At 33.6% G+C, this 13,897-nt stretch overlaps 1 pseudogene; it reads right to left on the minus strand.

Annotated features, from left to right (window-relative positions):
- Nucleotides 1–12,307: 12,307 nt before the first annotated feature.
- LOC133082003 (tubulin alpha-1C chain-like) lies at nt 12,308–13,649 on the minus strand (annotated as a pseudogene).
- Nucleotides 13,650–13,897: the final 248 nt, after the last annotated feature.

The following is a 13,897-nucleotide window of genomic DNA, read 5'->3' on the forward strand; positions in this document are numbered from 1 at the left end:
ATTGGATCCTTTCTTTAATGGTAGGCCAATGACAAGCATTCTTATCCAGAAGTCCCAGAACACTCATAAAGAAGTAGTATTTAAACCTAAAACATTTGTGCAATTGTGAAAGAGAAGTCTTGATTCTACTAAGTTGGTAGTGGCTAACCTGTACTACAGTTGTTAAAATGCAATGTCTGTCCATATTCCCAAAACCTCCTGTAAAAGAAAGAATCTGATACAGAATTGACACATGACAAGATTTCATGAGGTGAAAAAGTACAGCAACAAAGAGATCATCTGGTTATTAGGCAGCATATCTAAGATGCCAATTTTATGAGAAAATCACCTGTGTGAAAACAACACACTTTAGTTTGGAGAAATTTTTCTTACAATGTATGGAGATGACTTTTTAATTTTTATTTTACAATACTTTAAAAAAATTACAAAAGTTTGAGACTGACTCTTCTTTTTTTTTCCTCTCCATTATTACAAATAACTCAGGTTCTCATTCTGTTGCTTAGAAGTCATCAGTGATTTCTGATTACCTGTGGAATAAAATCCAATTTTCTTTGTTTTTCATCCATTGCTATTCATATTCTTGACCTAAAGAACTTTTCCAGAATAAACCTTTAACATGCATGACATTATTTTACAAAAATTGGCTAATTGCTTCTCCTCACACAAGTCATTCATCTTTGTCTCTGTGTCATTTTGCTCATGTTTTTCTTTCTGCCTGGAAAGTGTTTCCTCTCCCTTTTCTCCTGGAAATATACTCTCTATCTCATAAGACTCACCCAAATATCACTTCTTCTATAAAGCTTTCCTTGAATACTCCTTTAATCTTATTAATTTATTCAACAAACATTTATTGAGCACTTACCATATGACAGGCACTTGTTCACTGGGGATTCTCCATGAAAAGAAATACAAGGAGTATGTATATAAGATGAAATTAACCACTTCTTCCTTTTTATTCCCATAGGGTTTTGTTCATGTTAATAATGGATATAACCATCATTGGCGTTTTTTTTTCCTTAACTCGAGATATCTGGTTTTCTTTTTTTAAATTAATTTTTTATTGGAGTATAGTTGCTTTACAATGTTGTGTTAGATTCTGCTGTACAGCAAAGTAAATCAGTTATACATATACATATATCTACTCTTTTTTAGATTCATAACTGGTATTTGTTTCTATCTCCTCCACTAGTATGTGAGCCTCCTAGCCAAGTCAGAGAAAGGCATTATTCTTCTTCGGATTCCTACCACATTGGCTTCTGAAGTGCTACCATAATGGCATCTGTGTAAAGAACTATTAAATTAATGAATAATGATTGATGACAAATACATAAGAGAAACACATTAGCTTACTTTCTCATAAATTCAGTTAAGCTAATATAGTCTATAAAATCACATACTTCAGATGAAGTGAAAAAATTAAAACAATATCAATAAGATTATAGGGCCCCTAACTGATAAGTATTCTGTACTAATCTTCTATTCCATAATAGTGCCTGGAATGATTCTTAGCATATCTTAAGGGTTCAATAAAGATATGATTAACTGATGAGAATATTTATGTTCTTAGGAAAGAAACATATCAGGGAAGTAAACTTTTAAGTCAAAGTAAGGAACTTTCTGTAGACACCCCACTTTTTAAGACTCATCTCCTGTAATCCATTTTCCTTCAAAACATTAGGATATATTTATATCAATTTAACTTGAAAAAAATATAGCAAATGTGTGACAGGTTTCAGAAAATAGAAAAATGACTTAGACTCTTATGGTGCATTTCAAAAAATGAAAACATTAAGATTTCCAATAAAGCTACTAGTGAAGATTTAAAGAAAAAATGCTATAATTGTTGTAAAAAGAAGGGGGAAAAAAGGAGATGTGATATTTTATTCAATAACCAATCATGATTTTCTGGGTTTTAATAATGGTTTCTTGCAAGGCCTTGCTCAACTACCTTATAATTTTTATGGACACAAATATAGATTAAAAATAATAACTCCCCCTCTCCTCCAAAATAAGGCTAATGTACTGCCTATTGTCAGAATTGGAAGGGAATGTCCAGTCATAACAAGAGAAACAGAGGTGATATAAGTTCTACAATGTGCAAGACATAGAGCAATTGTGCCAGTCAGATAGATATTAAGGGTGTTATTATCCAAAAATCTGACCAGCCAGCCCTCATTGGCATGGATATTATTTTTGTGAAAGTGCCAGAGTATTACCTGCCTTTAGACTACTTTTCATTTACATTCAAGGACTATAAGCATCCCTCCTATACCTCCAAAAAGGAGTTGAAGCTTCTGTATCTGGGTGGATACAGAAGTATACTGCACAAAAAAAGTGCAGTTAAATAAATAAAACAAAAATAATTGTGTGTTGGTGTGCAGGTACTGGCCAATGGAATATCTGGAATGTATGCTGGGAATTAAGTTTTTCCAGGTAGTTTATAGGTTTAGAGTGTTATAGAATGTTTAAGTAGTTGTAGTAGATAAATAATTTTGACATAGTAAAAATTGGAATATGATCTGGATACATCAATCTTCTCTAACTGTTGTTTGGGTAAAAATGATGCAGTCCGTATCAGAGAGTAAGCTGTCTATATTTTTAACTGAACAGCCAAGTATTTAAGCATTGCATGTAGGAAAAAATGTATGTGGCATGAAAACATGTAAACAAATATTCCTTCTCAATGCAGAGGCTTATATCATATAAAAATGATGATTTTTCCATTTCTATTGAAATTATAAGACTTACTGGGGCTTATCCAAACCACATTCTGTCTCATAGCAAATATCATGTTTACATCTCTCTTACCATCTCAGCATGTTTAACCAGAATAAAAAAGTCTTACAGAAGCTATCTGAAATCTATTGTAGATCTAGGGAAATAAGACCTACTCCTGAAGGCTCAGAAAATATATCCTCCAAAAATTATTTCATACACAGAAGGAGACTGAATAAAAATAAATCTGATTGGCATTACCAGTGAGATGTTAGAAAACATGTTCTCCATGAAACAGCAACAGAAAGCCATAAAGGTAAGATTAACGTTCTTAACTGCAAAGAAATGAAAATGAAAAGAGTGAGCAATTTATATGGAGATCAGAAAGTGGATATTCAGTTTAAGAATTATAGGTATTTCTTAACAACAAATCATAACAATTGACAATAAATATTCAAAGTTAAACTGAAGAATTTTTCCCTTAAGTTGAAAACAATCATGTATGTGCAGATTGACAGTCTCCATATTAAAAAAAATGACATCTACATCTAGATATACACTGGAAATGTTTTCAGATTACAAATACAATTTCAAGTTTTTAGAAAATATAACTGATGAAAAATATATAAGCTAAACACATGGAATAGTTGAGCTGGCTTCATACTTCTGTACAGCATCAAAAAACATAAAACTAAAGAGAAACAGGCATATTTTTTCTACCTTTTTATCATTTATGTGCCTAAGGCACTCCCATTACTAACATCATTGCTTACATCAAGGGCTGTATAGTTGAAGTCACTTTTTCTCACTTTTAGAGGCGAGAATAACAAATATTGAAAGAGTGAAAACTAGAATGCAAATTTTAATTGTGTAATTTAATTTTGTAATTTTAATTGTGTAATACCAGATTGGTTTTGGACATGTCAGTATAAACTTTTACTGAGGGGACTTAGAATCTATGACTCCCCAGTAGGAATGAACAAAACCAACAATCAGATTTTCACTTATGTATACCATTCTCCACTAAAAGATTCCAGAAATCGTTGGAGGAATGGCCAATTCCAAGTCTGGATCAGGAAGAATACAAGATGATCATGGAATAGCTTTTTGTGCCAGAAAGATAGGAAATACTCAAACAGATGATGAGGACATGTCTAAGGGACACAAGAGGTAGTTTTAATGAATTCCAACTGGCCAAAATTGAGGCAACCTAAGATCAAATTAAATTATTATAATAATGGATAATAATCATTTGAATATTATAGAATCCATGAGTTTATACTGATATAAATGAATAAATAGTTAAATAAATATATGGGGAGAACGGAAAGCTCTTCTTTACATTTGAATGCTAACTAATAAATGTAGAAGGAATGACAGAGTTAGAAAATTATAAAAGAATGTTAAAAATAGTGGGTGGAAACATTCATGTGGAAAAGATATTTACATAGTCTCTAATTATCCCCCAAATATTACTTATTACTTACAAAAGGAAACATAGTATCTTTACAGTGGAGAAATCTGACAGGACCACTTAGCTAGGTGATCAAAGTTAACATCACCAGCATCCATAATACATGCATCTTGATAAAATGCACTAAAGAGAACACATCACTTCTGGGCCATTCTTGCCCTAAAACGAATAATCTGAATCCTACAATGAAAAAACATCAGACAACACCAAATTGAGGAATATTCTACAAAATGACTACACTCTGTATTTAATTTTGAGGTCAAGAAACACTAAAAAAGGCTAAATAACTATTCCAGATTGTAGAGTACAAAGCAGACATCACAATTAAACACGAGGTACGATTTTAGATTGGATCTCAGAATGAAAGAAAAACAGATGTAAAGGAGATTATTGCAAAAATTGATGACATTTGAATATGGGATGTGAATAGATAATATTATTATATAAAAATTAAATTCCTTGATATTTATAATTTTACTGTGACTATCTATATCTGTTTTCTTAAGATACTTACTGATTTACTTAAAGGTAAAGAAGCATGGTGATTACAACTTACTCTCAAATGGTTCTAAAAGAGAGAGAAGGAGGAGAGAGGAATAATAATGATAAAGAAAATGGGACAAAATATTTTAAAAGATCATGAATCTAGATAAAGTGCTCATGACAGTTTTTTGCATTATTGCAACTTTTCTGTAATTTGGAAATTATATCAATTTTTTTTTGAAAATAGGAAAATATGAACATGTGGATGATAATTGGAGCAGACTATCATTGTCAAATCTAAAAATACATATAAAAAGGAAAAGACAGTACAACAGTAGCACTAGAAATTAGGAACATTAACCAATGTTATGATAATAATTGAAATAATTTATTGTCTACCAAAGTTTAAGAAAGTCTAAAGTAGAGACTAGAATCATAGAGTGGAGTTAGTGATAGGATCACATGGGGGAAAAATAGTGCATGCCCATAAACACATTCCAACTGCATAACTATCTCAGAGACAGAGACATTTTCTTGGTAATAGGAGGGAAGACACTCTCCCATTACAAGAACCAAATTTATAAGGTGTTCAAGGCTATCATCATTCACCTTTCACTTTAGTTTACCTAGGGAAAGAGGAAAAGTAGGTTACACTTTATCCCTGGAGATGTGATTTTGACAGTAGTCAATAACTTAATCTTTAACAAGTATAGTAAAGATGCACTCTGACTGTTTTATCTGTTCATTTATGTCTTTTGATAGGATAAGAACTACAAAAGCCTTGATATTGTTTCTGAACAATTCTATTATTCATAATTACTTGAGTAGGAGAAAAGACTATGGGACTTTTTCTCACTAGAGCCCATTTATACTAAATAAAAGAGTGAAAACAAGGCAATATTTCATTTAAATATACTCTATGCCTCCAACTTAAGATTTGAAAAGTGAATTTGGCTCACTCAAGATAAATTAAACAGAAAATAGTCTATATAAGGCATGTACATAAATCGAGGAGCAAATTTTTAAAAGAGGAGAATATAGCATATTAGAGAGGGAGAGCATACTATTGAAACATTTTGATATAAATATAATTCATGACATATTTTCTGAGAGTTATAAAACATTTAGCTTGCATTCATTATGAATTTCAAGAAAGTATAGGAATATATACTGTAGGATATAATGGTAAGATAAAGCAATAGATTTTGATAAATAGTGAGCTAGCCAAGTAATAAGTGAGAGAATGATGGTAATGACATGAAGAAAGATGATCAGGAAAATAAAATTACATAGCAAAAATAAAAGCAACATTAGAAGAAGAAAAGAGCAGAAATAAACTGCCAAGAAAGGAAATATTAATGTGGAGAATAAACATGAACATTCTCTAAATTCGATTGAACACAAGAGCACAAATATCTAAAGAGAAGAAGATAGATATTCTGGAAGAGCATAAATCCAACATATGCAGAATTGGGAAGAACAGATCAGAAATAATATTGAAGTTATAATAAAATAAAATTTGTATGAGCTAAAAAAAGTCCTAGACTGTAGATTATCACAATTTATCATATCTTGGGTCTAAAAAATAAAGAGATCCATTATTAAGCATATACTGTAAGAATATTAGAATTTAAGTGAGAAAAATTTCTACTGCTGGAAAAGAGCAACTAAATAGGTCACATCAAAGATATCAAGTAATTAATATTGTAGGTAAAATGAATTAAGATAGATAGATTCAGATATATAAATTAATACCTCCCTTGTTATATATATATAATATACAATACCTCGTTAAATTTAAATGGGGAGAATAAAAAATAAATTAGTGAATGAACAAATTAGTTAAAACTACTTTTCAGCAATAACAAATTGCACATTTTAATTATAAGTGATGCAATTAATAATAACAATACAATGTGAATTGTTTCATGAGTATTTTAAGAAAGAATGTACATATCTTGTGCATAATAACAGCAATATATTTTTACTGAGGAACGTCAAAAAAGAGTTTAATAATTGGAGAGGTATACCACATTTATAGTTGCAAAGACCTGATATTGCAAAGATGACAAATTCTCCGAAAATAAATCTATAAATTTAGTATAATTCCAATAAGAACCTTGATAAGATTTTAGAACTCAAGAAAATGACTCTGAAGTCAGTCTGTAAGAATCACTCAGGACCAAAAATAAAATCGGAAAAAGAGAAGACAGAAGATATATAAGAAGGGTATCCCCATCCAACATTAAAATATAGTAACATGAAATGGATTGGAAAATACAGAAGCAGACCAACGTATGCCTGCTAATTTAAATATATGAAACCTGGCACTCAAAACTAATGGAGAAAGAATGTTTTCAACACAAAGCGTTAGGTTAGCTGGCTTAACCATTAAGAAAAATATACAATTAATTTCCTATTTCACCCTATACACCTAGGATTTACATTCAGCTGAAACAGCAGTCAGGGGCAGTTCTGATTGATCAGTTCCTATGCATTATTGTTTAATTGTTTTAATGTTTAATTATGCTTGCATTCACCAAATTAATTTCTGGAATGTTTAGTGATGTGAATTTAAAAAATAAATTGAACTCATAAAACACCTAGATGAACAATGAGGAACACAGGTCTATAATATTAGGGTAAAGGAAGGATATTTGGATCATTATACTATAGGCAAAACTATGATGGAAAAGGCAAACCATAGAGAAATTAAATGAAAAAAATAGCAAGGGGAAAATTAATAACATGTCAAAGAGATACTATTTATGATATATTTTAAAAATTAAACAGAAGTATGAATTCATCCCAAAATAAGTGGTTAAATTGTATTACTAGAAAATTAGTAAAAGAAAAAATTCAAATGACCCACAAATGTGCCTATATCATTCTGAAAATACACATTGAAAAGTGTAACTCAAAAACATGAAAATCACAGAAAATATAATATTTTTACTCTTCAAGTTGTGAAAAGTGTTTGTTTAACATTTTTTTGTTGCAAATTATATTACAGTTGTTGAGGATATAAGAAGGGTATTTCCAATACTTGTTGCAAGACTATTAATTGGAGCAGCCATTTAAAAAAAATACCTTCTTTTAGCTGGAATATGGATCTGGTACACCTTTGATATGGAGAAATATCTGTGTGTATTTTTTTTTCCAATTCTGTTGTGTGTGTGTGTGTGTGTGCGTGTGTGTGTGAGTGTGTATGTTAAAACATACATAACATAAAATTTACCATTTTAGTCATCTTATGTGTTCGGGGCAGTAGCATTAGTATATTCACATTTTTGTGCAAAAATTACCACCATCCAACTCCAGAACTTTTTCATCTTCCCAAATTGAAACTCTGTACCTTTTGGAAAATAACTCTCAATTCTCCTCTCTCCAGACTTTGACAACCACCACTCTAGTCTCTGTCTCTATGATTTGACTATTCTAGGTACCTCATATAAATGGAATCATAAAATATTGTTTTGTGTCTGCCTTATTTCACTTAGCATAGTGCCTTCAAGTTTCATCCATGTTGTAGCATATGTCAAAATTTATTTCTATTTTAAAGCTGAATAATATTCCATTGTATGCATGTACCACATTTTATTTATCTATTCATCCGTCAATGGACATTTGGGTGGTTTCAAGTTTTGTGCTATTGCAAATAATGCTGCTATGAACATGCATGTACACCTATCTCTTCAAGTCCCTGCTTTCAATTTTGGGGGGTGTATAACAGAAGTGAAAGGATTGGGTCATGTGGTAATTCTATGCTTAATTATTTGAGGAACTGCCATTAATATTTTCCACAGCATCTGTGCCATTTTATACTACAACTAACAATGCTCAAAGATTCTAATTTCTCCACATTCTCACCAATGCCTGTTATTTTCTGGGTTTTTTGTTTGTTTTTTCATATAATAGCCGTTCTAACTGGAATGAACTGGTATCTCATTGAGTTTTTGATTTCTATTTCCCTGATTTCTCTGATGATTAGTGATGTTGGGAATCTTTTCATGAGCTTATTATTTGTATATCTTCTTTGGAATGTCTATTCAAATTCTTTGTTCACTTTTTAATAAGGTTGTTTGATTTTTGTTGTTGAGGGTTTTTTTTTTTGGCCTTTTTTTTTAACATCTTTATTGGAGTATAATTGCTTTACAATGGTGTGTTAATTTCTGCTTTATAACAAAGTGAATCAGTTATACATATACATATGTCCCCATATCTCTTCCCTCTTGCATCTCCCTCCCTCCCACCTTCTCTATCCCACCCCTCTAGGTGGTCACAAAGCACCGAGCTGAGTTTTAAAAGTTCTTTTCTATATTCTGGTTATTAATCCTGTAGCAGATATATGATTTGCAAATATTTTTCTCATTCCATGGGCTTCCCTTTTATTCTGTTAATAGTGTTTCTTAAAGCACAAAAGTTTTAAATTTTGATCTATTTTTCTTTGATGCCTGTACTTTTTGTGTCATATCCAATAAATCATTGCCAAATCAATGTCAAGAAGCTTTTCCCCAATGTTTTCTTCTGAGTGTTATAGTTTTGGTCATATGTTTATGTCTTTGATCCATTTGAGTTAATCTTTTTATATGGTGTAAGGTAAGGGTCTGATGTCATTCTTTTGCTTGTGGATATCCATTTTTCCCAACACAATTTCTTAAAAACACTGCCATTTACCCATTGAGTGTTCATGGCACCATTGCCAAAAATCATTTGACCCTGTATCTGTGTTTATTTCTGGGCTTTCTATTCTACTCCATTGGTTTATAAGTGTATATTCATGCAAGTAAAACACTATGTTGATTACTGTGGCTTTGTAGTAAATTTTGATACCAGAAAGTGTGAGATGTCCAACTTTATTCCTCATTCTCAAACTTGTTTAGGCAGTTCAGAGTCCCTTGAGATTCCATATGAATTTTAGGATGAATTTTTCTATTTGTGTAAAACATATCATTGGTGTTTTGATAGGAATTGAATCTGTAGATTCCTATAGATTAATATCTGTAGGTATTAAATCTTCCATTCAGGAACATGGAATGTCTTTCTATTTGTGTCTTCTTTAATTTCTTTCAGCAATATTTTTTTTTAGTTTTCATTGTACAAGTTTCCCCTCTTTGGTTAAGTTTATTTCCAAATATATTATTCTTTTTGATGATATTAAATGGAATTGTTTTCTTCATTTCATTTTGAGTTGTTCATTGTTAGTATATAGAAATGCAACTGATCTTTTTGTGTTAAAGTTCTTGCAGTTTTACTTAGTTCCTCCATTATGTCTAACCATTTAATTTATGGAATCACTAGTGTTTTGTACATATAAATTCATGTCATCTCTGAATGGAAATACTTTTATTCCTTCCATCTCAATTTGGGGGAGTTTTATTTCTTTTTCTTGCCCAATTGTTCTTGGTACAAATTCCAACGTTATGTTGAATAGAAAAGGTAAAAACGTCATCCTTGTCTTGTTTTTAGAGGGAAAGCTTTCAGTCTTTTGCCATTGAGTACGATGTTAGCTGTGGGTTTTTAATCTTATTTTTGCTTAATTAATTAATTAATTAATTAATTTTTGGCTGTGTCGGGTCTTTGTTACTGCGTTCGGGCTTTCTCTAGTTGCAGCAAGTGGGGGCTACTCTTCATTGCACTGCACAGGCTTCTCACTGCGGTGGCTTCTCTTGTTGCGGAGCACGGGTTCTAGGTGAGCAGGCTTCAGTAGTTGTGGCTCACAGGCTCAACAGTTGTGGTGCACAGGCTTAGTTGCTCTGCGGCATGTGGGATCTTCCTGGGTCAGGGCTCGAACCCATGTCCCCTGCATTGGCAGGTGGATTCCCAACCACTGTGCCACCAGGGAAGCCTGCTGTGGGTTTTTTACATATGACTTTTTATTATGTTGATATAGTTACTTTCTATTCTTAGTTTGTTGAGTGTTTTTATCATGAAAGAGTGTTGAATTTTGTAAAAATATTTTTTCTGCTTCAATTGAGTTGATCATGTGGTTGTTTTCTTTCATTCTGTGAATGTGGTATATTACTTTGATTTTCATACGTTGAAACATTCTTGCCTTCTGGAACTAAATCCCATTTGATTATGGTATATAATCTTTTTAACATGCTTTGGAATTTGACTTGTATTTTGTTCAGGGTTTTTGCATCAATATTTATAAGGGATATTGAGCTGTTATTTTCTTTTCTTTCGTTTATTTGTCTGGATTTGGTATCAGGGTAATGCTGACTTAATAGAATGAGTTAGGAAGTGTTCTTTTTTCTCCTTTGATTTTTTGGATGACTATAAGAAATATGGTTGTTAATTCTTCTTTAAGTGTTTAGTAGAATTCAATAGTGAAGCCTTCTGTTCCTGAGTTTTTTGTTGTTGTTGAGAAATTTTTGAATACTTATTCAGAAAAAAAGACTCTCTCCTTGACCAAATTTTAGTTAGGTTCCTCTGAGCCCTTTTCTTTACTAAGCCTAAAACTTTGCCTATGAGTACTGCAAAACTCTTGGCAGAAACAGCTCCATCCAACCCTCATTCTCCCCCCCCACACACTGAAAGACTTGACCAAATTGTAAAATGGCTTCTATCAGCCCAAGCTCATGTCCCTAGCTTGACTCCAGGTCCCTTAAAAAGTCTGCCTGAGAGAGCTCAATGCTGCAAGAATAATTTACTGTTTGTCCAACTGGAACATGACTATAGGCCCCTGACTTCCCCTTTATTAAAGCACTTACTTTAGAAAACTTGCAATTGTAAATTCTTTCTCTGTCCCTTTAAGATATAAATCTACTATAATCCAGAAATGCTTTTTTTAAGGATATAGGAGCCATCCCTTTGAAATGGAATCGTTAAGAAAAATAGGGCTCCTATCTCGCAGTCTCTGTAGAGGGTAGGAGCCTCACTTCAATAAGTGCCAATTAGCAAACACAGAGGGCCTAATCACATTGACCAACATCCCCCTTTTCAACTCAAACCCCCTTCCATGTCCTTCAGTAGTTTTCCTTTGGTACATCTCAGCATTTAAAAAGCCTCATTTTTTTTTTCAGTGGAGTTGAATTCAGTTAATACTAATGTCTCTCTTCCATCCTACAGTAGCCTGAGTAAAATGTGTCTTGCCAACTTTAACAAATGCCTATCTTTCTCTTTGACAATTCAGTCTTTTCACTAAGTATAAGTATATTCAGATTTTTTTTATCTCTTTATGATTCAATCTTATGTTTTTCTAGGAAGTTGTCCATTCAAGTTATTTAATTTGTTGACTTACAATTGTTCACAACACTCTTGTATAATCCTATATATTTTTGCAAAATCAGTAGTCATATTTCCACTTTCATTTCTGATTTTTGGCTACTTGTGGCTTCTTTTTCTTAGTCAATTTAAGTAAAAGTGTGTAAATTTTGTTAATCATTTTGAAGAACCAATCTCGGTTTCATTGATTTTCTCTCTTACTTTTCTACTTGCTACTTTATTTATATCCACTCCAACCTTTATTATTTCTTTCCTTCTTTAAGCCTTGGGTTTAGTTTGTTCTTATTCCTTTTGTTAATGGAAACGTCACTTTTGTTGACAAGTTAGGGCCACAATAGACAGCTTCACAGAACAACAGAAATAAGACAGTCTCAAGAAAATGTAGTGTAAATTTGCAGCAGAAGGTTAATACTTTTCACCCTCTTCCTATTCCTCAGCACTATCCACTCCAACCTTCTCATAATCCTTCTCAAGTGCAACCATGTCCTCCTAGGCCTCAGAAAACTCTCTTTCCTCCATACCCTCACCAATATACCAGTGAACAAAGATGCACTTGGCATACATCAGGTCAAACTTGTTGTCTAGGCAAATCCAGGCCTCAGTAATGGCTATTGTGTTGCTCACAGCTCATGGTACTTTGGCCAGGTTTCCACTAGATACTGTAACGGGATGCTGGTAATTAGGGTCAACATTGAAGCCAGTGGGGCACCAATCCACAAACTGGATGGTGCACTTGGTCTTGATAGTGGCAATGGAAGCATTGACATCTTTGGAAACCACATCACCACAGTACAACAGGCAGCAAGCCATGTATATGCCACGGTGAAGGTTACATTTCACCATCTGGTTGGCTGGCTCAAGCCATGCATTGGTGGTCTCTGTTATAGTAAGATGTTTTTGGTAGGCTTTCTCAGCAGAGATGGTGGGGGCAAATGTAGCTAGAGTTAAGTACATGTGGAGATAGGGAACCAGGATGGTCTGGAATTCTGTCAGATCAACATTCAGTGCTCCATCAAATCTAAGGGAACCAGTGATGGAGGACACAATCGGGCTAATAAGGTTACGTATAGGATGGTTAAGGTTAGTATAGGTTGAGTGCTCAATATCAAGATTTCTACAACTGGTGTCATAGATGACCTCATTGTCTATCATCAAGGCACAATCATAGTGTTCCAGGGTGGTGAGAATGGAATTGTAGGGTTCAACTATAGCTGTGGAAATCTAGGGGGTGGATAAATGGAGAACTCCACCTTGGACATCATGCCATCATCAACAGAGAGACCATTCCATCAGGAGGAAGGTGAACCAAAAACCAGTTCTCCCACCAAAGCTGTGGAAAACCAAGAAGCCCTGAAGACTTAGGTACTGGTCAGCCACTTTCAAATTTGGTCCAAGACAAGGTCAGTGATCTCTTTGTCAATGGTGTAGTACCCATGTGCATAATTATTGTTAGAATCTTCTTTGCCCATGATGAGCTGCTCAGGATGGAAGAGCTGGTGGTAGATGCTAGTGTGAACTTCATAATGGCCATGAGTTCCAGGTCTAGAAACACTACCCTGAGCCCATGTTTGCCAGCATCCATCTCAATGAAGAGAGTGTTAAAAGAGTCATCTCCTCCCCTAATGATCTTGTCATGTGGCATCTGGTCATTGGGCTGGACACTATTTTTCAGGAGGTAGAGATCTCAGCAGTCATTGCCAAACTGGACTCCAGTCCAGCCAACTTGGATGGAGATGGATTCACACATGACTGGGATTTGTAGGGCTCTGCAGGGCTGGGTGATGCAAGGGGACAGCAACAAGGATCACCCACTGACAGACTACCAAGGAGTCTGGGGGAGAAGTAGTGAGAGGCTGTTTGGCTCCGAAGGAACCAATATACCCCTTCCTGGGCCACGTGTCTGGAGGGTGGGCATCAGATCCACGCTGCACCTCTTTTTGTTGTTGTTTTGCCTTTTTTAGAAAAAAGTCCCAGTTTGTTATTACTTTAAAAAAA

This window comes from Eubalaena glacialis, chromosome X (genome assembly GCF_028564815.1).
Source record: "Eubalaena glacialis isolate mEubGla1 chromosome X, mEubGla1.1.hap2.+ XY, whole genome shotgun sequence".
In the NCBI taxonomy this organism is placed as follows: Eukaryota; Metazoa; Chordata; class Mammalia; order Artiodactyla; family Balaenidae; genus Eubalaena; species Eubalaena glacialis.